Genomic DNA, 19,383 nt, shown 5'->3' on the forward strand with positions numbered 1-19,383 from the left:
GGGGCATTAGAGCTTAAATAATAAGAAATGAATTGTTATAACAAAATAGTAATGAACATTCAGCATACATAAGGACAAATTGAGACAACAATGAAAAGTAGAGGATTCAAAAATCGAAATTCACAAAGTAGAATAGAGATAAGGCACGTGCAGAAGAGAAAGGACAACTGTATATATATAACTATTTTTTACATATTCGTAATGGTAACCACACATCAAAGATTTAGAACTGAAGAATATAGCATAAAACATGAAGAAATAGAGGCAAAACCCACCAAAATAAAGAAAACAGAAACACAAGGACAAGGAAGCAATAGAAACATTGAGTTCTCAGAAAGCAAAAGTTAAAATGGCTATAAGAAGACCTCATATTTCAATAATCACTCTAAATGTAAATGGACTGATCTCACCAATAAAAAGGCACAGAGTTGCAGAATGGCTCAAAAAACAAAACTCGACCACATGCTGCCTCCAGGAGACAATCTCAGCTACAAAGACAAATACAGACTCTAAGTGAAAGGGTCGAAAATGATATTTTAAGCAGATGGCATTCAGAGAAAAGTGGGAGTAGTGATACTAATATCAGATGAAATAAACTTTAAAATAAAAAGAAAATAAGAAAGACATTGAGGGACAGTTCATAATGATAAAGGGAATGATGCACAAGAAGACACAACACTTATTAATATCTATGCTCCCAATTAGGGAGCTCCAAAATATGTAAAGCAATTACTAACAGAACTAAAGGGAGAAACAGACCAAAACACTATTGTATAGGGGACTTAAATACCCTACTGTTGGAAATGGACAGATCATTCAAACAGAAAATCAATAAGGAAATAATATCCTTAAATGACACATTAGTTCAACTGGACATAATTGACATTTACAGAGCCTTTCATCCCAAAACTGCTAATACATTCTTCTCTAGTGCATATGGAACACTCGCAAGAATCGACCACATACTGGATCACAGAGATGAGCTCAAATATAAAGAGGATAAATCATACCAACTATCTGATCACCAATACTCAAACTAAGTCTGACCAGAAAAAATCAAGAGAACCACGAATATATGGAGGGAATAAACAACATGCTACCTGTGAAGACAACTAAGTCAAGAGAGAAATACATATATATGAATGATAATGATTATACAACATATCAAAACTTTTAGGACATGACAAAAGCGGTCATAGGAGGAAAGTTCATAACATTACAGGTCTACCTCCAAAGAACAAGAACAAGCCCAAATAAACAACCTAATGCTTCATCTTAAAAAACGAGAAAAGGAGGAACATGTGAAACCTAAAGTCAGCAGAAGGAAAGAAATAATCAAATTAGAGCAGAAATAAATAAAATTTTAAAAAATAGAAAAAATGAATGCAACAAAGAGTTGGTTCTTTGAGAAGGTTAATAAAACTGACAAAACTCTGGCTAGACTCATTAAATAAAAAAGAGAAAGGATACTAAACAAAATAGGATAGGAAAGGATAATAAACGACGTCGGGAAAGAAGAGGGAAAATTATGACTAATATCGGAGAAATACAGAGGATTATACAAGAATACTACAAAAAAGTGTAGAACACCAAATTTAAATGGACTAGTACTTAGAAAAATACAATTGTCTTAAACTGAATGAAAAATAACTGGAAAATATAAATAGACCAAACAGCAGTATGGAAATCCAAACAATCATCAAAAAATCGACTAAAAAGTAAAAGTCCAGGACCAGGTGGCTTCAACAGTGAATTCTACTTAACGATCAAAGAAGATTTAATAGCTATTCTCCTCAAACTCTTCCAAAAAGTCAAAGAGAAGGCCATACTTCGCAAATCATTTTATGAGGCCAATATCATCCTTCTACTAAAACCTGGTAAGGATAACACACAAAAAAAGAAAACTACAGACCAATATCTCTCATGAACACAGATGCAGAAATCTTAAATAAGATACTAGCCAACCGAATACAGCAACATATTAAAAAGATTATACACCACGATCAAGTGGGTTTCACACCAGAGGCTCAGTATAAGCAAATAGATTAATGTCATATACCACATAAACAAATTAAAAAATAAGAATTATATGATCATATCAATAGATGCACAAAAAGCCTTCAACAAGATCCAGCATCCATTTATGATCAAAACACGCAACAAAATCAGTTTAGAAGGAAAGTACCTTAACATAATAAAGACCATCTATGACAAACACTCAGCCAACATGATACTTAATGATGAAAACTAAAAACTTTCCCTCTAAGATCAGGAACAAGGCAAGGCTGTCCACTATCACCACTGTTATTCAATATAACATTGGAGGTCCTAGCGAGTGCAATCAGACAAGAGAAAGATATAAAAGGCATCTAAATAGGAAACAAAGAAGTCAAACTCACTATTTGCAGATGACGTGATTCTCTACATAGAAAATCCTAAAGACTCCACAAGAACACAACTAGAAACAATAAGCAAATACAGTAAAATTTCTGGATGCAAAATCAACTTTCAAAAATCCATAGTGTTCTTATACTCTAACAATAAAGTATCAGAAAAAGAAGTGGAAAAAAATAATTTCTTTCGCAATTACAACAAAAAGAATAAAATACCTAGGAATAAATTTAATGAAACATGTAAAGGACCTGTATAATGAAAACTACAAGACCCTATTAAAAGAAATCAAAGATACAAAGAAATGGAAAGATATTCTTTGTTCTTGGATTAGAAGAATCAACATGGTTAAAATGACCATATTACCTAAAGCATTATGCAGATTTAATGCAATCCTCAACAAAATCCAATCGGCAATTTTTAAAGAAATAGAACAAAAAAATCATCAGATTTCTATGGAAGAACAAAAGACTCTGAATTGCTAAAGTCATTCTGAGAAAAAAGAACGAGGCTGGAGGCATCATTCTGCCCGACTTCAAATCATACTACAAAGCAACATTAATCAAACGGCATGGTATTGGCAGAAAAACAGACATACAGACCAGTGGAACAGAATCAAAAGTCCACAAGTAAAGCCATATTTACATGGGCAAATAATTTTCAACCAAAAAAAAGCAAAAAAAAAAATACAGTGGAGAAAAGAAAGGCTCTTGAATAAATGGTGCTGGGAAAACTGGAAAGCCACCTGCAAAAGAATGAAACTAAACTGTTGTCTATCACCACACATCAAAATTAACTCAAAATAGATTAAGGATCTGAATATAAGACCTGAAACAATAAAATGCATAGAAATAAAAACATATAAACGAAACTGAAGGACCTTGGATTTAAGAGGTTTTTATGAATTTGACCTCGAAAGAAAGAGAAGTAAAAGCTAAAATAAATAAATGGGACTACATCAAACTATAAAGCTTCTGCTCAGCAAAAGAGAAACAAAGGAAAAAGACAACCATCTAAATGTGAAAATATATTTGCAAGCAAAGCCTCCGATAAGGGCCTAATATCCAAAATATACAAAGAACTCATACAACTCAGTAATAATAAATAAACAAATGATCCAATCAAAAATGGGCAGAGAACTTGAACAGACATTTCTACCTAGAGGACATGCAAATGGCCAACATATATATGAAAAGATGCTCAACGTCGCTAGCTATTAGGGAAATGCAAATCAAAACCACAATGAGATACCATCTCACATCTGTTAGAATAGCTATAATTAACAGGACAAGTAATAAAAAATGCTGGAGAGAATGTGGAGAAATAGGAACTCTCATTCACTGCTGGTGGGACTGAAAATTGGTACAGCCACTATGGAGAACAGTATGGAGGTTCTTCAAAAAACTAAGAATTAATCTATCATATGATCCAACAATTCCTCTACTGGGTATTTACCTCAAAGACTTGAAAACTCATATCCAAAAGATATTTGCACAGAGATGTTCATAGCAGCATTATTCACAGTGGCCAGGACATGGAAGCAACCAAAGTGTCCTATGAGAGATGATTCGCTGAAGAAGCTGTGATACATATATACAATGGAATATTATTCAGCCATAAAAAGTGATGAAATATTGCCATAAACGACAACATGGATGGACCTCGAGATAATCATGCTAAGCAAAATAAGCCAGACAGAAAAAGTTGAAAATCACATGATATCACTTACATGTGGGATATAAACCTAAAGCAACAAAGGAACAGGACAAACAAACCGAGACTCATGAACATGGACTATAGACTAATGGTTACCATAGTGTAGGGTGTTGGGGAGGAGAGAGGAGGTAGACAGGGTAAAAGGGGGTCAAATATAGGGCGTTATGGGGAAGTGGGTAAAGGCGATCAAATATATGGTAGCTGAAAAAAACTGGACTTTGGGTGGTAAACACACAATAAAATATGCAGATGTCAAATGATAATATCCACCTGTAAATTATATAATTTTATTAACCAATATTACCCAATAAACTTAATTTAAAAAATACATTAGATATCTCATACCTGTCATAATGGCCATCATCAATAAATCAACAAGCAACAAGTATTGCTAAGGGTGTGTAGAAAAGGAAATCTTTGTGCATTGTTTGTTGGATTGCAATTTGATGCAACCACTATTGAAAATAATGTGGAGGTTTCTCAAACATTAAAATAGAACTGCCTTGTGATCCAGCAATTCCACTTCTGAGTATTTATCTGAAGAAATCCATAACACTAATTCAAAAAGTAATATGTACCCATATGTTTACTGTAGCATTATTTTGAATTCTTTATCAGACAAATTACTTATTTCTGTTTTCTTAAGATGTGTGTGTGTGTGTGTGTGTGTGTGTGTGTGTGTATTTTCTGGAGGTTTTCTTGTTCTTCTTCATTTGAGAGATAGTCTGTCTTTTCATTATGTTTTACTTCTATGTTTATATGACTTAGACAAAATTATTGTTTTTTCCAGTCTTGGGATAGTGGCCTTATGTAGAAGCAACTCTGTGTAGACTGTATGTGTAGGGTCACTTTGGTAGGCCAGTCAGGTGGAGTTGGGTACTAGAGTATAAGGGGCACTGTCCTACCGTGCCAGAGCAGCTCTGGGTGAGAAGGCCAGGTGCTTGTAGTAATGCTTGATCCTGCTTGCTCCTGTTGATCCTGCTCACTCCCTTTGTTCTGGCTGAAATGGGCTCAGGCATTGTGTCTGGGAACACACTACAGTGACTTTGCTGGCAGGCCAGCCCACCTGGTTAGAGCCCCCAGGCATACGATGGAGGTAGACATAAACAATGGCGCTCACCTGATCCCAACCCCAAACAATTCTAGCAGTCCCAGAAGAGGTCTAGTGGCTTTCCAGTCTTCTCTATCCCGTCTCTCTCCTCTTTGTTGTACCAGAAGTATTCTCCTGTAGAAGAGATCTCTGTGTAGGCTTTATTTGTCAGGTTGTTTTGGGAAGCAACTTGGAGCCCAGTAAGTATTTATGGTTCCTGAGGAACTAACCTACTAGGCAGAAGAAACTCTAGTCTGGGAGGCCAGGTGGCTGTGTGGTAACTCCCTGTTGTTCTTGTTTGTTCCCTTCATAGGAAGGCAAGAGGCCCCATGCAATATAGCTGTGAAAGCCCTGCTGAGACCTTGTACCAGGCAGGCCAAATCAAGGGAATAGAGTTACAAATTACGCTACCAAACTTGCTTGTTAGAAGTAGAGGTCAGGATTCTCCAAACACTTTCAAGTTCCAGTTAAATTAATGAACTTTAACATAATTATAGTTCGGCAGTGATGAATATTCACCTATCCATCTAAACCATATAGGCATTTGGTCAAAGAACCTTAGAAAAAGTGGTCAACTTTTTTCTTCAACAAATCAAGTTTCTTATTTTAAAAAATATATATTACTATATGGTAGTTTGTCTTTGAATAGAATACTGAACTGTGTAATACAGATAGCCAATTTTTAATATTTGTGTATGTGTATAATAAGTTTGTCAGAAGACTCGACATCAATTCATACAAAAATTGTACTCTGCACTTTTCCTTTATGATGTATATGAGAATTATGTACAAATAGGCTGAATAATGTTTTATGAATTAGGTCTTAAGGATGAAAATAGAAAGACCTGCTCTATCTGCTGGAACAGACCATGAGACTGATTTATGCCATGGGTCCTGAATTATTGATACATATTCATATATATTACATTTTATAAGAGGTATCAAGGGACTATACCATCTGGCAAAAGGCACAAATAATAGTATCTTATTCTCACTAAACACTAGAATCCAGATAACTCAATAAGTAACCATTTTTTAAAAAAATTATGAGGTTCTGCCAAGGTAGGCAAAACTAAAAACTAGAAATAATTTATTTCATCTTCCCAAATCCAAGTTGCCCACTGAGCAGCTTACATACTCCACTGGGAAGTCATTGCCTCTGGATTTTACCAAACACGATATTTTGTTCTTAAATAAATAAATAAATAAAATAATAAGTTTTCTAGTGGATAGTAACAGGATGATGATTGAAAGAGAACTAGTGTAAACATTAGGGTAATTACTGAAATACAAAGTTGGCAGAAGCAGTAGTCAGTACCGAATAGAGATTAAAAAAACACCCAGTTGGGAGGTGTAAAAAAAAATGACATAGATGACAACTCTGTTCATCCCTCTGGTGACCAAATCAAAGTTGTAACAGAAACAAGGAGCAAACAGCAAGGAAAAATCGCCTAGAATCTTGATGAACAACCCATACAACTAGGGAGAAATCTAAGAAATTACCCTGGAACAGAAGAAAGTAGGACGGGGCGAGAACACAGGGCTGCTGGGTCTCCTGGCTGAGTGAGACAGAGGCTATGGCAGTGGCAGCTGCAGACGCCTCTTAAAGGGGCCATGTCCACAAGCGGACTTTCACAGTGATGGACCTGCTCGTTCTGAGCACCAGTGCTGGTTCAGCTATGCAGAGGACACTAGGGACTTACAGGGGGACACTGAGTTGTTGGAGTGAGAGCCAAGAGCCGAGGTGAGCCTCGCTCTGAACAGAAGTGCCGGCGGTATCCATTGTTCCTCCGTTGAGCCCTCACCTCTCTCAATGCTCAGACTCAGCACCTCCATAGTGGAAGCATCATCAAACTGGATAATAGAGGTCGCTCTGCTCAGAGGATTCCCTGAAACTCTGCCTCTCCCAACTCGTGGCTCCACCCAAGCCACATCCAGGTGTATCTTCAGCGAGTCAGGTGCTCCTTGCTGAGCAGCGCCTAGATTCACACTGGTGGCAGCTGGCCTTGGTTTCTGGTGTGGCCATTTGAGGCAACTATAAGCGCAGCATCTGTGGATTGCTTGCTAAATCTTAACAGGTGGCCCCAGAGGGATACAGGCTGGGGCTAAACTTGGCCTGCAGCTAAACCCCTCTCAGGACTGTATTACTAGACACATACTACACAAATCCACAGTAATAAGACTAGGAGACTTAAGAGCTTTGCTTAGTACATAGAAACAGACACAGAAAGGCAGTCAAAATGGGAAGACAAAGGAGCAAAAACTATATGAGAAAACAGAACAGAGATCCAGAAGTAATTGACCAAGCAATCTAACAGATTGAGAGTTCAAAACACTGGTTATAAAGATGTTCAATGAACTTATGGGAAGCGTAGATGAATTCAGTGAGAACTTTAACAAACAGATAAAAAAAAAAACATAAAAATGGAAAAGGAAATTATAAAAGGGAACCAGTCAGAAATGAAGAACACATTATCTGAGATAAGAAGTATATTAAATGGAATAGATCAAATGACCTATATAGAGGAGGGGAAAGTCAAGGAAACTCAATCAGAATTTCAAGAAAAAAGAAGGCAAGACTATAATAATAACTTAAGGAGCCTATAGGACACTATTAAAGGTAAAAATATCCATGTTGTAGGGTTAACTGAAGGGAAACAAGACGTTGAAGAGCTATTTGAAGAAATAATGATGGAAAACTTCCCCAATCTGGTGAAAGAAATAGACATACAACCTCAAGAAGTTCAGAGAGTTACAAAAAAGATGAACCCAAAGAGTACGTCACCAAGACACATAATTAAAATGCCAAAGGTTAAATACAAAGAGAAAAATCTTAAAAACAAGAGGAAAGCAGTGAGTTAACTACAAGGGAGCACCCATAAGAGTGGCAGCTGATTTTTCAAAAGAAACTATGCAGGACAGAGGGGCTTGGCACAAAATATTTGACGTGATGAAGACCCACGATCTACAACCAATAATGCTTTATACAGCAAAGCTATCATTTAAAATTGAAGGACAGATACAGAGCTTCCCAGACAAAAAGAAGCTAAAGGAATTTATCATCACCAAGCCAGTATTGCAGGAAATGTTGGAGGGACTTCTTTAAGGAAAAAAAAAAAAAGTATCAAAATCAGGAATAAAGAATGGTAACAGCTACAACTACATTCCTATTAACAAGTACCTCAAATGGAAAAGAATGAAGTGTTTCAACCAAAAGACAGAGTGGCTGAGTGGATAAGAAAACAAGACCCCTACATATGCTGCCTACAAGAGACTCACTTGAGAATAAAAGACACAAGCAGACTAAAAGGAAGAGCATGGAGAAAGATATTGCCTTGATGGGAATTGCACTGAATGAAAATGGGTCGGATAGAGAAAGACAAATATTGCATGATTTCATGTACATATGGAAGCTAAAGAACAGAATAAACAACAAAAATGGAAATAAACTCATAGATGCAGAGAATATTTTGAGGGATACTAGATGGGAGGGGGTTGGGGGGACAAAAAAAGTCAAAGGGATTAAAAGGCACAAATGGATAGTTGTAGAGTAGACATGGAGATGTAGAGTGTAGCATGGGGAAGATGGTTAATAATGTAATAAATATGTAAGGGGGAAGAAGGGTAGTAGATTTAGTAGGGTGATCACTTTGCGAGTTATGTAGACTTTTGATCACTATGCTATACAGGTGAAACTGGTATATTATTGTATGTCAGCTATAATTGCAAAAAAATCATTGAATTGTACAATGTAAATACAAGCTAAAAATTGTCTATTTCAATAAAGAAGAAAAAAATAACAACAAAAAACACCCAGTTGGAGAGAAAATAGAAAGCTGAGTGTTAGAGGAACACCAGCATTTGCAAGGGGGAGAAGTAGAAAAGACTCTGAAGGCCTTTCATCTAAGGGACAGACTTTTTTTTTAACTGCTTATAAATTATATATTATTTAAAAAGGAAAACTACTAACACAACAAAGCTTATAATTTAGTAGATAAATACGCATGAAATATCTGTATTCCTTTTATCATCAAAACTAAGCTCTGTTATCACAAATAGCTGACAAGCAAATTTTTTCAACTTCTAATATGTCCAATAAAGTCATTGAGACTGTGTGTAATATAGATCAGAAATTAGATGTTCATTAAAAATTTTATTTACAAGGTTTAAATTTAAATCAATTTTGAACAAAATTTACATAAAATGTCTTCGTAAATATTTTTTGTCAGTCCTCATATTACTATCTAATTGTCAAGGTAATAAAATACTTAAAATTAGTGGATTTATTAACAGAAATGATTCATTATCATAAACCTTTATAGCTTTTGATATAAAGTACAAATCTCTTTGATCGATTTTCAATGCTTTTCACCAGGCCTTCACATCTTACCTCTATAATTCTTAATCCACTGTCCAAGTTCAGTTTTTATACTTCCTCTAATGCTCTAGGCTCATTCCTGTATCTAAACTTTTACAATTTTTGTTGAACTACATAAATCTTACTTATCATTTACTGACTCCTTCAGTCCCGTCCATGAAGTTATTCCCAACAACTTCATCCTACATCCTTTTATGAACACCTAAAAACCACGTTGCCTAAAATAGCGCTGATTTTTGTCCTTAACTAAGATGTAGGGCGAAAAACCTTATATTGCAACATTTGCTTTTCCACTATCTGATTTTTTGTCTTTCATTGGGTCTCTGAATTGTTTAAGACTCAGTTCCTCATCTGTCAGAAAAATAATTTAAACTAGTTTTCAGGTTTAGCAATATATGTTTTACTTTATTAGATAACGTATGACATTGCTTTAACTTACTCATAACCTTAAAAATATAACAGTACTCTGATTACTTTTTGACCTTCAATATACTATTAAATATACAATAACTAATTGAAGAAAGTGAAACCACTAAAATGAAAGTGCATTCATTTCATACTGCTACTGTAAAAAAATTGAACATATTTAGCAGCTTATAATGACAAAAATTTATTATCTCACAGTTTCTGTAGGCCAGAAGTCTGACACAAGATTTACTGGGCTAGAATAAAAATGTCAGAAGGGCTGCATTCCCTACTTAAGGCTTTAGGAAAGGATCAACTTCCAAGATCATTCAGGTTATTATTTAAATTACTTTTGCAACTATAAAACTGAGTTTCTCATTTATTTTTTTGTCTAGCTATCAGCCAGTGGTCATCCTTAGCCCTCATAAGCCTCTCTTCCATCCTCACATATGGCCCCCTATATCTCAAAATCAGCAACGGAGTTTCATATCCTTGCCATGTTTGGAATATCTCTGACTTCTCCTTCTGAGTCATCTCTTTCGCCTTCCTTTTTCTCAACATCTCTCTGACTGACAATTCTGCTTTCCTTGTTTGTTTTTTGGGACTCCTATAATTGCATTAGGCCCATCAAGATAATTTATGATAATCTTCCTATTTGAAGGTCAGCTGATTAGTAACTTTAATTACATCTTCAAATCCCTCCACTGAGACTGTGTTTGAAGAAACAAGAGAGAAGAATCAGGTAAGTTTTAGGTGCAATTTTTTTTAATTAGCATATAAATTCCAGCAATATATAGAAACAGTAATACATCATGACCAACTGGAGTTTATCATGGAAATGTAAGGTTAGATCAATTTTCCAAAATCAGTTAATGTAATTCGCTATATCAACAGATTAAACACACAAAAACATGGTTATCTCAAAAGATGCAGTAAAAGTATTTGTCAAAATTCAATATCTATTCTTTTTTTGGTTTATTGTGGGTAAATTTGATTTTTAGATAAAGTTATTTTAAATGTTATTTTTAATGAAAAGATTATTGATAATTTTTAAAAATCAATAATTTTATAAAAACAAACTATTTTATGTTACATACGTATTATTAAATAAGCTCTGGCATCTTTACTACAAGAAATATTTTATTTATTTTTTACATACAAAAATTTTTGTTGAAGTATAGCACACATATATAAAAATACACAATCATAGAGTAAACACGTTCATGTAACCACAACCTAGATCAAGACATAGGACATTACCAGCATCTTTTATGTCTTCTTCCAATTACCACTGCCTCCATCCTTCCCAAAGGTAACCAATATTCTGTCTTACATTTGCCTGTTTTTCAACATCTATTCTTTTTCTTAAGTGGATATAGTTTATTTATTTTTTAATATATAAAAATTTTTCAATTACAGTTGGCATACAATATTACATTAGATTCAGGTATACAACATAGTGATTTAACATTATATGTGGACTCTAAAGTACAAAATAAACAAATGAAATGAAACAAACGCATAGATACAGAGAAAATTTTCATGGTTGCCAGATGGAAGGAGTTTGGAGGGGTGAAAAGGGGGAAGGGATTAAGAAGTACAAATTGGTAGTAATATCTATTCTTGATATAAAATAAAATATCCTAAGTAAACTAGGAGTTTAAAAAGTATACTAGCACTTAATACCCATATCTTAGTTTTAAGTGCCACTCTCCAATAAAATGAATCAATGTTCTTGAAGAAATGGCTACATCTAAGACGGGAACATCTTGTAGCTTCAGAAAATAAGGAAATGGTTAAAAAATAGCAAACAAACAAACAAACAAAAAACACAATCATGGTGCTATGTCAAAAGGGATATAGGAGCAAATAAGTTTCCAATGGCCAAAGTTGGAAAAAATTGAGTAACGAAACAAATAAGCAATGTTAGATTATAGCCTAAATAATAAAATAAATATCTATGACTCCATATTTATATAAATGATTACATAAGTAAGTAAATTAAGGAGAATAGATAAGCCCCGCCATGCAGAAAAAGTTCAAGTAATTTCTGTTGCTGCTTTTCCCTCAAAGTGGTGAAGTATAACTATCAATCCTTATATAGTTACTTCCTTCCAGAGAATACAGTATAGAAAGGGGGGAAAAAAGTAACTTTACAGTGGAAAAACCTAACAAATACTATGCCTCAGCCAGATGATCAATGTTAGCATTAACAGTGATATGATGTGATAATCATGGCATTTTACCTCTGTTGTCTTTCTTCTGAAAATCCATAACCTCAGTCTAATCATCAAACAAATCCCAGTTTAGGGGTATTCTACAAAATATCTAACCAATACTCCTTGAAACTGTTAAGGTTATCAATAACAAAGAAAATCTGAGAAATTGTCACAGCAAAAGAAGACCTAAGGAGATGTGGTGACTAATGTAATGTGGTATACTGGACTAGATCTTGAAACAGAGAAAAACATAAAGTTAAATCTTGGGAGATCTGAATAAGGTATATATTTTAGTGAATAAAAATATATCAATATTGGTCCATTAATTGCAGCAAATATACCATACTAATGTAAGATATTAATAATAGAGCAGCTGAGTGTGAGTGCATTAGTTTCCTAGGACTACCATAAAAAAATAGCTCAGACTGGGTGGCTTAAACAACAGAAATTTACTTTTACACAGTTCTGGAGGTTAGAAGTCTAAAGTCAAGGTGTCATCAGGTTTCTTTTCTTTTGAAGTCTCTCCTTCTCTTGCAGGTGGCCACCTTTTTGTTGTGTCCTCAAATTTTCTTTCCACTGTGCACATAGTCTTGTCGTCTCTGTGTTCAAATTTCCTTTTTGTTAAAGGACACCAATCAAATTAGATGAAGACCAACCCTAACAGCCTCATTTTAACTTAATAAATTCTTTATAAACCTTATTTCCTAATTCAGTCACATTCTGAGGTACTAATCCAATATAATAGTGTCCTTATTAAAAGTAGAAATTTGGACACAGAGTTGCATAGGGAGAAGACATGAATAGATATAGGAAGAAGATGGACATTTACAAGCCAAGAAGAAAGGCATAGAACAGATCCTTCTCTCATAGCCTTCGGAAAGAACCAACCTTGGTATCACTTTGATTTTTACTCCCAGCCTCCAGAATTGTAAGACAATAAACTTCTGTTGTTTAAGCCTCAGTATATAGTATTTTATTATGGCAGCCATAGCAAATTAACACAGATTTTGGTACCAGGAAGTGGGGCTCTGCTGTAACAAACACACAAAAATGTGGAAAGGGCTTTGGAATTCAGTAATGATTAAAGGCTGAAAGAATTTTGAAGTTCATGTTAGAAAAAACTTAGATTGAGTTGAAGGGACTATTACTAGAAATATGAATATTAAAGTCCATTCTGGTGAGAGCTCAGAAAGAAAAGGGGAAAGAAAACTTTAATCATCTGGAGAGTGCATATATTGTCATGAAGAGAACATTGCTAGAAATATGAATGTCAAAGGTGCTTCTGGTGACATCCCAGGTGGAAATGAGGAACATGTAATTGGAAATGAAAGGAAAAGTGTCCCTTGCTATAAAGTAGCATAGAACTTGTTTGAATAGTGTTCTGTTGGATGGAAAGTAGAACTTGTAAGTGATAAAATTAGGTATTTAGCTGAGGTTACTAAAGGCAGTGTTGAAGGAGTAGCCTGATTTCACCTTGTTGCTTATAGTGAAATAAGAGAGAAGAGAAATAAATTGAAGTAGGGATTATTAAACATATAGGGACCAGAACTTGGAGATTTGGAAAATTTTCAGCCTATCCAAATAATGTGCTCTGGAAACAGGGTCAAGTATGTGGTTAGACAACTGTTTGCTAAACAGAATAATCCTGTGACTCATGGATCCAATCAACCATCTTAGCAGAAATGAGGAATAGAGATTTGGTTTCACAGAAAAAAATATGTGGAGGACACTCTTATTTGATGGCTTGGACTCCCATGAATTGCACAAGGCACTAACAAATTTTTTGAAAATGTCATACAGTATAAACAATGCCAGCCTGAATTGAAGGAAACCAAGAAAGGAAAAATAAAGAATGACTTTGAGGACAGAGCCACAGATGCAGAGCCTGGTGGGTCTGCCACTGCCACCTTATGGCAAGAGAGTACAGGCTGATGGAGTGGTACCACTATCCGTGAACAAGGGGTGGGGTTGCCACTTGCTGGGCTAAGAGGCAGAGGATAAAGCCAAAAAAGATTATTCTCAAGCCTTAAGATCTAATCAAATTAGCCTTGTTAGGTTTCTAACTTGCTTAGGACCAATTTACCCCTTTCTTCCTTCTGATTTCTCCCATTGGGAATGGGAAAGAATGTCATACCCATTAGAATCCTTAAAATTAAATAAATAAATAAATAAATAAATAAATAAATAAATAAATAGATAGATAGATAGATAGATAGATAAATAAATAAATAAATGAAGAAAGGATAAATGGATGGATGAATGAATGAATGAATGAATGAATGAATAAATAAACAAACTGACAACACTAATTTCCGACAAGGATGTAAATCAAGTGTAACTCTCACTTGTCGTCAATGGAAATGCAAAATGACTAAAAAAAACAGTTTGACATTGTCTAAATAAGGTTAAACATGCATTTGCCATATAACCCAGAATCTTACTGATGAGTATTTATCTAACACGTGCAAGGGTATTCACACAAAAGCCTGTACACAGATGTTAATAGAAAATTTATTCATAATTTACGATATCTGGGTGTGGAACCAAATTTTGCTATTCATTAAGTGTGTGTCCTTGAAAAGATTATTTTATCCCTCAACACTTTTTTCTTCCACTATAAACAGTATAATAATGAAGAGGTTGTAATGAATATGAATGAGATAAACATAAAATGTTAATACAGTACACAATAAATACTAATTTATTAGCAATTATATTTGTGTTTGCAACAATGTCTAGAACTATACTATATAACATTGTAGTCACTAGCTAGTTCCTCAGTCACACTTGCCACATTTCAAGTGCTCAATAACCATGTGCGACTAGTGGCTAGTGTATTGGCCAGCACATGTACCATCAAAAAAAAAAATCCAGTGTACAATGTCAGACTAGCAGAATATTTTGAAAATATTAGGTATGGTGTTGAATATAATAAAAGTTGAAACCTGGACAATAATTTTCTTTCTTGTAACCAACTATACATTTTTTAAAACCTGCTTCAGAATTCTAAATAAGTTTTAGTTTATATTTCATTAGGTTTTCTCAAGTTTCTTAAACCAATATCATTCTCAATAGAAAGATAGGAAACATTTCTGTGATATCTAATAATTTCCTCAAAGTTCAGGAATAGAAGGTATGTGCCTTTCAGAACTCATTTTAATATACCATCTTTGCATTTTCTCATTAAAGGATACTTTTATTTATCTATCTATAATTCACCTTTTTGCAAATGCGATTAAAGGCAGTAAACTTCATTCTTGCTCTTCCAGATGCAGAGAGCAACAATTCTAAACCAGGAAAATGACAATCTTAGGATTACAAAAAATAAAGTTCTTTTATTTTTTAATTTTATTTATTTTCAATTACAGTTTCTCTCTATATTTTTCTCATTAAATTCCCTTAAATGTCATTACCAAAAATGTTATAGAACAAAAGAAACACTTACATGCAATAAGTGGTTATGAAATAAATGAAGAGGAAGAAGAGGATGGAAAAACATTAAAACAAGACAAATAGGAACAGAGATATTCACAACAATAACAGAGTAGAATTCTATAATTTTATATACACAAAGGAACCAAGGCACATTTTATTCCACCCATTTATTTCAAAATAAGCACTAGATCTCTAGATTATATTTCCCTTGTTCCAATTTGTCCTCTATAGTAAATGCTTGTTCAAACGACAAAAAAAAAAAAAAAAAAGTCTGTCCTTGAGATTTAAAAATAACAACAACCACAGATTCTCTCAAGGAAATAAGCTACTTTTCCCACTTGAAAAAACTTAACATGGTAATCCTCAATAATAAAAGGAAACTGCATTGTATATTGCAGTAAAAGTAACAAATCTATTATTAAGGTCTCTAAACAAAAATTATGGAAACTGGACAATTTATTGTCACCTCTTATTATGTTTAATCAGCCTTTTTTAAATTAGGTCTATTGGGGTAACATTGGTTAATACAATTATATAAATTTCAGGTGTACATTATAATTTGACATCTGTATATTCTATTATTTGTTTACCACCCAAAGTCCAGTTTCCTTCAGCTACCATATATTTGATCCCCTTTACCCACTTCACCCTCCCCCTACCTCCCTATATTTGACCCCCTTTACCACATCTACCTCCTCCACCTTCTGGTAACCGCTAGTCTATAGTCCATGTCCATGAGTCTCTGTTCGTCCTATTCATTTGTTGCTTTTAGGTTTATATCCCACATATAAGTGATATCATGTGATTTTCAACTTTTTCTGCCTGGCTTATTTTGCTTAGCATGTAATCAGCATTTTTTTCTTGATTTAGAAGGGATTTCTGTATGTCTGGGTTTCTATTGACCTCAATCATAACTTCCAACTGTATTCATTCACAGATGAGTGCATATTGTCCACCATTCTTGTCTTTTCTATTTGGTCAGTTTGAACAGAAGGCAAAGATGTCTGCTGTCCTTTGACACATTACTATTTATTACATTGAAAAGTAAATAAAAATGATTTTATCTTCAGACTATTATTCTATGACATTAAAACCTTAAAACAATATTAAAGTCACATTACAGGTCTTCAGTGTGGTAAAAACCTGTAAAGGAAATAATGCAGTAATAATACATTTGCGGGTCCTAGGTCTGGCTGTGATCCAGGCTCATGGCTAGGGATAGGACTCCAGATTTAGAACGTTACATTAATGTAGTAGGGTGCCTGTACCTAACGTATGTAAGTATGATTTAGCTTATATCACGCATGTGTGGCAGAATGCCACTATTGTTCTCTAACATATATAAAGCCGATGAGGTCCCCTGGGAAGCAGAAGAAGAGCAAAAGAAGCGTGCTCCCAGCAATAGAACTGCACTCTTCGCAATAGAAGCATGCTCCCTACAGTAAAGTTGATGCTTATCATTTTGTTCTCATGTCAGATCTTCGAGCGTTCTTTCAACCGGATGTCTCACCACTTAAACCTTCCCTTCTTGATCAGCTCAGTGCTGACGTTACTTACTTTAATGCTGTAATAATGGTGTCTAGTAAATAAAATTAAATATGCACTAAAATAAACATTTGAGCTATAAACTTTTAAGAGTTTGTAAACATTAGAAGCAAATGAAATAAATTTCAAGAGAACTTATATTGTAAAACATTAAGGCTGTGAGTTTAATTGTACTTCATAGTAGTATCCATTTCTTCTTTCCCTTAGGACATTTCTTCTCTCCCTTAGGATTACTATGGCAAATCAGTAGGTTGGTGGATTACTCTAAACAAAGTTCATCAAAACTCGGAGCCTTCATTACAACTACAGTAAGGACTACTGAAATCCTGTATCGTAATCTACCTGTGTGATTAGTGGTATAGAAATGGTGTACTTCAGCATACAAGGAAAGGACAAAAAGTTGCTGTAACAAAACTGATGGTGGTTCCAGTTAAAATGAGGTAAACACATACCACCCTTTCTCTCTCACACAACGAAATGATACCTGGACAGAATTCATGATGTAGCCATTTAAGAATTCTGAAAAGTACTGAGCATGAGAATAAAGATAACATCGGAATTTAGAGTACTAATGATACAGAAGTTTGAATAAATCTCTCTCTAGTATCCCCTAGCTTAAACTCAACATAGTCTGAAACATATAAATGGACACTGGTGCAGACAGAGAGGGAAAGAGGAGAAGTCCTCTAGTTCTGGTTCAAGGAGCAGTAACTCCTACATTCAAATTGAGGAAATCCTAATTTTTTGTTTTCATATTTTGTTTGTTTGTTTTTCCTTTCTCTAATCCCTCATGCCCTAGCTCTTAAACAATCTTTAGTGTGCAAACGAGAACACAGGAACATTCCCCTCTGATCAGAGGAGGTCTCTGACTTTCCACCATTTGAACTTGAACACAGACACAGTAATGGAAGTGCACAATATAGTGAAATAACTAAGTCCCAAGTATCCATCTAAAGTTCTGAAAATAAGAGACTCAGATAATTGGAAATCATAGGAGAGATTGGAAAGAGGGAGGCACTGAAGACACTGAGCCCATAAAGTTGTTAATGAAATCTTAGTATCAATCCTAAACTGTGCATGCATAGGAATCTGATCCTAATGTGCATACTAAAGAGTTTGAGAACTAAACTAAACTAAACTAAGCTAACGGAGACCACTGCCAAGCAACAGAATATCATAGGTAATGCACACAAAGGATAGATCTGAAAATCAGTGCAAATAATTTGACAATAGCAATTATACTGAAAGCACAACATGTATAATATGGATGAGAAATTATGGCCTTTACATGAATAAGCCAATTTCCTGAAGAAGCAAAAATATCAACATTCTACACAGGCAACAGACTGTCACAAAAAGTGACAGTCAAAGAGAGCTGTGCTAAAACCTTGTCATCCCATGGTGACTATTCTTATGCCTAAGGCTATGTCCTTTGAAGAGAGACAAAATAGGCATTTAAAAAAATGTTACTAGCAATAAAGAGGGACATTTAATAATGAAAATGGCCAAAAGATCAGGAAGATATCATGATTATAAATATATGTGCACCCACATTGACCTCCAAAATGCATGAGGCAAAACTAGAAATAATGACAGAAAAACAGACAATTCAAATAATATTTGAATAACCTCAACCTTTGAATAACAGGGTTTTTGGTAGTGACCCCCATAAAGTTGAAAACTCACATATAACTTTTGACTTTCAAAAAACTTAACCACAGTTGTCCCTCAGTATCCATGAGGAGAATTGGTTCTAGGCCCCTTGTGGATACCTGATTCCACAGAAACTCAAATCTCATATAATGACATAAAACAACATATACAGTCAGCCCTCTGCATTCACAGATTTCCAACAGTTTTTGATCCATAGTCCGTTGAATCCATGGATGTGAAACACAGGTATACAGAGGACCGGCTGTATATTTATTGAAAAAATCCATGTGTCCATGATACTACGTCGTACAAACCCCATTGTTCAAAGGTCAACTGTAATCATATTCCATAAACCACTTACAATGTCAGAACAACCAAATGAAAGACAAATAGGAAGTATAAGATTTGAACAATACTATAAAGCAGCTAGAACTAAAAGACATCTATAGAATACTCCACCCAAAACCAGCAGAAAACATTCTTCTCAAGTACATGGAACATTCTCCAAGACAGACCATATGCTTGGCAATAAAACAAACATCAATAAATTT

General features: G+C 34.6%; 1 protein-coding gene across 1 annotated transcript in view; it reads right to left on the reverse strand.

The window, feature by feature from the left end:
* DACH2 (dachshund family transcription factor 2) overlaps positions 1 to 19,383 on the reverse strand; it is a 683,066-nt gene that overhangs the window by 287,741 nt on the left and 375,942 nt on the right. The gene's annotated exons all lie outside the window — the stretch shown is intronic.

Source organism: Pteropus medius, unplaced genomic scaffold (genome assembly GCF_902729225.1).
Source record: "Pteropus medius unplaced genomic scaffold, Ma_sr-lr_union100, whole genome shotgun sequence".
NCBI classification, from domain to species: Eukaryota; Metazoa; Chordata; class Mammalia; order Chiroptera; family Pteropodidae; genus Pteropus; species Pteropus medius.